This window comes from Ictidomys tridecemlineatus, chromosome 3, assembly GCF_052094955.1.
Source record: "Ictidomys tridecemlineatus isolate mIctTri1 chromosome 3, mIctTri1.hap1, whole genome shotgun sequence".
In the NCBI taxonomy this organism is placed as follows: Eukaryota; Metazoa; Chordata; class Mammalia; order Rodentia; family Sciuridae; genus Ictidomys; species Ictidomys tridecemlineatus.
In genome coordinates, this window is record NC_135479.1 from 101,698,048 (window position 1) to 101,704,047 (window position 6,000).

Here is a 6,000-nt window from a genome sequence, read left to right on the forward strand (position 1 = left end):
CAGGAGAGGGGGAAGGTGCTTGACCCAGCTGGGCCAAGGCCGGGGAGAGGACAGGCGGAAGCGCAGGACGCCAGTTCCATCAGCGAGCCATCAACAGGCACGAAGGATATATTTTCATAAAAACAAATACTATTTCTGATACAGTCACATCTTTGTTGCCCCAGATACCAGAAAGCAGAGCTGTGACTGCCTTCCTAAAATGAAAGTGCATCAAATGAACAGCTCCAAAATGTACCAAGGCACTTTTTTTTTTTTAAGTTTGCTTAAAGCACAGTCTTATGAACCATGCCAGAATCGACAAATCTCAAAAAGACAAAAAAAGGAGAAACAGTGACTTGAGCAATGTCCCCCCGGTGCTAGGCCCTGCCCACACCCACAGCAGCACTTTCAATGGACATAAATGCTGGGACCACCAAAGGAAGAATCAGGAAAAGTGACTTCTATTGACAAATAGGATGCAAAACGACTGGCCCAGTAGCATCTAAGCAGCACTCAGGCCTGACTGTGAAGCAGATTTACCCTCCCGGGATTACCATGCTACCACTGTGTCACCATGGTCCTTCACTGTGACAACACATGACCCAGGTCACTTTCCCCCTGAAATACCTATGAAATTGACCTGCAGCTGACCAAAGGCCAACGGCTGAGCTTGGAACAGACCCTTCCTTCTGCTCAATCTCTTGAGCTCAAGAAACTGTTCATGCCACGTTCAACGTTTATGTACGCCAGACCTCCCAGGGACTCGAGAGGCTGAGGCAGGAGGACCGCAGCAAGTTCAAGGTCGAATTGGGCAACTTAGTGGGACCCTGTAAAAAATTTTTAAAAGGCTGGAGGTATAGCTCAGTGGTAGAGCACCCCTGGATTCAACTCCCCAGTGCCAAAAAGAGAAGAAAAGTGTTCTGGAAAAAAAAAAAAACTGAGAAAAGAGAACACGCCCCCCCCCACCCCACCCCCGCCCCCCGCCCCCCCTCCCCACCCCCAGCCACAGGTGCTCTGTACTCAAAAAGCCCCACAGGAGGTTATTCTGTGTGTTATTTCGTCTTCTTCCTCCTGGAACAGTTTACAGGGACGAAGCACCTGCTGGGATCCTGAGAGCCACTCCAGGGTGATCTGCCACTCACAGGTGGACAGCGCTCCCTGAGTCTCCAGTAGAACTGCGATCTTCAGTCCTCCTGGGTCTCCCTGGAAGCCCAGGGTCAGTTCAGCTGCAAGGCCCGCAGGCCTGCTAGGTCCAGCTGAAGTGAATGTGACACTCTAGCCACAGGGGTGGCGAGAAGGGTGCCTGAGGCCCGGCTCTGCACGGCCTCTTTTTCCTCTCAGGGGCTTGAGACGTCCTCCAACACCAAGCTTTCTTCTTTAGAAAACAAGTCTCCAGTTGTTCTCTGTTCTGTAAAAAGAGAAAGAGACTTTGGAGTGGCCGCTCAGCATCTAATGAGGGCCTCAGAGACAGACCAGCAATGTGTCTCAGCAGGAAGCAGAGGCAGGGCTGTCGCAGTCCCCAAACGTCCCTGCAAACTGAACCAGTCGCCTGGTCACTCGCAGCAGTGCACGACACCTCCCTCTTCCTGCCCTGCCTGCGGTCACCCTTGGAGGTGGCTCTGGCCAGCCCTCACCCGCCCCTCTCTGCAGGGACTGGGGACCAAAGGCCCCGGGACTGACATTCATTTTGCTGTGACCGCCTCTTCCCCTGAAGTGGCAGCCAGCATTCTCACGAGGAAGTGGGGCCCCCTGCTGGCTCGGGGGCAGCCTGCAGGGTGCCTTGGCTGGCCTTCCACTCTCACCAGTCACCTGGACACCAGCACTTATGATGTCGCCAGGAAGAAGTGGCAGGGGAGTCCATGAGAGCCAGCCCGAGTCCTTCCAGGTAGACCCTGCTGCTGCCTGGGGTGGGAGGGCCCAGAACTCAGTGGGCACAGGTACAGGTGGTGCGTCCTGGACCTCGGGCTCTTGGTCCCACCTGCTCTCCAGGAAGCCGCCTTGCCTCACTCACAGGTGTTCAGGGAGGTCTGACTGGCCGGTGGCTCACACATTTACACAAGCCAGGGCATCGGGCTGACAACCTGGGGGAGAGAGCCTGGGACAAGGGGCTGGCCTCCCAACTCGGGTGACAGGAGAGCACACAAGCCCCAAGGTGGGCATGGGCTGCCGTTAGATGGGTATTCACCCAGCTGTGTATCTGCAGAAGGCTGACCAAGTATCTGGGGGACACGGCAGAGGGACACCTCCTCTAGGAGCTGGTGTCCTTCATAGCAGAGTGGCTATTGCAGAAGGCTGTTTTGGGACTCGTCTGGAGCCACCTGCCCTGATTTTCTGCCTTTTGCCCCTGCTCCCCTTTCTATAAAAAAAAAAAAAAGAAAAAAAGAAAATGTGTCAGATGGAATTCAGAGGCAGGGACACAGGATGACGTTCCTGCACTGTCTCCATGCTCAGCGTTTGGCTGATGTCCTTCTCAACCCTCTTCAACCTGACAGCTGGCCATGGCTCAGAGATGAGGGGCCACCTCTGAGTGACAAGGGACCGAGCATGCAGGTCATCTTAGAGAAAAGGGGGCCCACTTCTTGCAACTAAAGGGAGGGAGAAGCTTCTGGGGCCCCTCAGGGGAAGCCCTCCAGCTCCTGGAGCCACAGAAGCAAACGGAGTTATATTTTGATTTACAGACTTTGCTGCCCCTGCCCCCAGCTGGACATACCTATAGTGGTCACACCCAGAGCTGGTTATCTGGAAAGTCTGAAGACCCACGACAGAGGCACCAGCCAGTCCCCCGCCAGCGCTAATGGCAGGTTCAGTTGTGGCCGCAGGCCCTGGGCTAGGGGCTGGAGGCTGGAGGCTGGGGGCAGTGGGTAGCTCTGGTGCTATGACAGCCACTGGCAATGAGTAGATGAGTGTCCCCAGGGACTGGGCTTCTCAGCTAGGACATTGGTCCAAGGGCTTCCGCCCCATTCCAAAGATGACGGACAGTGGGTTGCAAGATAGGTAGTCCTAAAGATGTTGTGTCCACTGAAAACTAAAAAATAAATATTAAAAAATTCAAAAAAAAAAAAAAGATAGGTGATCCTCCCTTGAGGGAAGGAGATGGAAGCACCGTCCCCTGCCCCCACAGCTGGTCACAGATCCCACTGTGCAGAGAAAGCCAGGGCCTTTGTCCCTCCCTTCCCCGTCTGGTAGGTGAGAGGGCTGTGGAGGAGGCTGTGCCCTGCAGGAGCTCAAGCTGGTGCCCTTCCAGAGGTATGAGCTTCAGCACACACAGGACTGCTGGCCCTGTCCTGGAGACCCCTTGGATGCACATTTATCATGGATGTGACATATGCAAAAAGAGTGTCTCAGCTGACTCAGGGGCACATGTGCTGGTGCTGCCATAGTCGGCTTTGGACTTACCACCATCTTTCCACTTGCCCACCGATGACCAGCAGGACTGTCCACACCCAGCCACAGGTCCTGGGGACCCGGTGTGTACTTGCCTTTGCTGGTGCTCATGCCCCTTGTGCCACCTCTCCCCCCCAGACGCCACGGTGCCACCTGTTCTCCACACTTCCTCCTGGGCATGAGCTCAGCTGCCCTCCCAGCCTCCAGGGAGGTGGACCTCCTGAGAGCCTGTGCCCACAGGGTGTAGGCTGGAGAGGCCACTCTCAGGCATGGCCCTGAGAATTGTCCCATGCAACAGACCACTTGCTCTGGGTCTGGTGCTGCAGCCTGGGCAGCTGAGAGGTCCTCTGTGGGCTGCAGAGGGGAGGTGGCTTCCCAGGGGATGGCCTGGTGGTGGCACTGGGGAATGACAAGGGCGAGAAATGGCTTCCTGTAGAGTCGCTGGGCTCTGATGGCTGCTTGTTGCCCTGGCCCAGCCTGTCCTGACCCGGCCAGCAAGGCGCTGCTTTCCAGGAAGGCTCCACTCCCGCCAGCCAGGGGCTTCTCCAGGGCTCTGGGTACAGCCTGAGGCCAGGTGCATCCTCTGCCTCCCCACCCCTCCGTGGTGCTGTGTGGCCCTCTGGCCTCTGCCATCACCTGCTGAGATGAAGCCCGAAGAATGGATTTTCTGCAAAAATATCTAAGGAGTAAATAAATATTTTTTTGCTTATGCTGCTGGCCTCTTTAGGATTCTTTCCAAATGTGAATTAATGTGTCTCCTCTCATTATTCCAAAAAGATTTTATCTTGCATCTGCTACTGATGTGCCAGGTACCAGGCCCTGAAGATGAGGGAAGCCAGTCTTCTCCCTGAAGACTGGAGAAAAACAGTCTTCTTGATCTTTAGTTGACTGCAGAGAAAAATATCCTTCAAGACTCCTTATTTTTTTTAAATTTTAATTTATTATTAAAGAAAGAGTTTTGAAAATTTGTCAGGAAAAAAAAATCAGGTGAAATTCCTGAATAGTTTAAGTCATATCAAAAAATCAACAATTATCCTAGAGTTTCAATTTTCACAAATTCTCTAAGAAGCTACTTAATCCAGTAATGTGAAGGAGAGTTTCAAAAAATATATCTAGAGAGCTAACTGGGAAGTGGGGGGATTCCGTCTCGGTAGCCCTGGGGGCCCCACTTGGCTCCTTCTGGGAGGCAGGCTGCTCCCAGCCCCCTGGGGGGTAGCATTGAAATGGAGACTGCCCACAGTTCTGAATCAGAGTGCACCTGGAGCCCAGAGGAGCCCTTCCTGCAGGGTGGTGGCCGGTCGCCAGGCTCCCTGTTGGCTTGGTAGCAGAAGAGGTGCCCACTCAGGTCCTGGCTCCAACAGAGTCGAGATTTACACATTCGTCCTGCTTGTTCCAGCTCTTGGAATTCTCTACTAGTCTGAGGACAAAAAAACAAGCTCATTCTGCAGGAATGATTTACACCTGAGCTGGGTATGACATGGATGAGCATCCCCTGAGAGTCCATGTGTTAAAGTCTTGATCTGCAGGGTGGTGACTGTAGGAGTCCCATCTCTTAGTCTTTTTCTGCTTCTTAGTTCTATGATGGAAGTGGTTTTTTCCACTTGTGTTCCCACAGTGATGTGCTGCTTTCCACAGAGGCCCAGAGCAATGAGGCTGCCTGATCTTGGATTGACACCTCCAGAATCAGAAGCCAAGATAAACTGTTTTTCCTTTATATTGCCTCAGGTGTTTTGTTACAGTAATGAAAAGCCTCCTGATATGCTATTGAACTTAAAAATCACTTTTGTTCTCTGCATCAAAAATCAACTCCTGGGCTGGGGATGTAGCTCAGTGGGTAGAGTGCTTGCCTTGCATGCACAAGGCCCTGGGTTCAATCCTCAGCACCACACACACAAACAACAATAAAAAGGATCAACCCCTTCTCCCCAAAGCATATGTGTAGTCCCTGGGCCAGTCAGAGGTTCCAGGGCGCTGGTGAAGTGAAATGAGGATCTGGGAGCAAGGAGCACATCCACTAGAGCCAACGAGATGTAGGATCTCATTACACGTATTAACACTAAGACAGGAATCCTGCCCTTCAGATTTCCTTGTCTGCTATTTGACAAACTTCAAGGCTGCCCTTCCCAAAACAAGTCTGTTATTTCTTTCTCAAAGAATATAAGTGTACAAACCACAGCATGCCTACCACAGGGATTACCTCTGTCCTTTACTTCAAAGAAAAGAAAGGCTTCCTGTTTGACTCCATGTTCTGGTCGGGGGACATTAAATGTGAGACCACAAACCCACATACACCATCCTGAAGACAGAACCGGGGGAGAGGCAGAGTTGAGCAGGAAGAAGTGTGGGTCCCCCACAACACTGGGATGCGGGCGGAGAGTGTCTTCCCGGGGACAGTGGCTGCAGGAGAGGGCAGTAGGAGCAGCTCCCTCTCCCTCCCTGCCCCAATGGCATGGTGGGGCCTGCACACGTGTGTGTGCATGTCTGTGCATGTGTGCGCACGCTCGCCTGATGTCTGTGTGTGTCTGAGGCTGCACACTCTGCACACTCTGGCCTCGACTCTCCCTGTGCTTCTGGCTCCTTCCCTTCTCTGCCCACTCACCTCTGCTTTTCCTAAGCCCTGGGGCTCCCCCTCCATCA

At 53.2% G+C, this 6,000-nt stretch overlaps 1 protein-coding gene across 3 annotated transcripts in view; it reads left to right on the forward strand.

Annotated features, from left to right (window-relative positions):
• Positions 1-5,738, forward strand: part of Clrn1 (clarin 1) — a 36,519-nt gene extending 30,781 nt beyond the window's left edge. The window contains exon 4 of one of the 3 annotated variants that reach the window (XM_078043559.1): positions 4,979-5,738. The gene's annotated coding sequence lies outside the window, so the exon portion shown is untranslated. Of the gene's footprint in view, positions 1-164; positions 256-2,657; positions 4,073-4,978 lie in introns of those variants that run through there. The other 2 variants (XM_005339910.4, XM_021719878.3) reach the window with 2 other exon arrangements.
• The last annotated feature ends 262 nt before the right edge of the window (positions 5,739-6,000 follow it).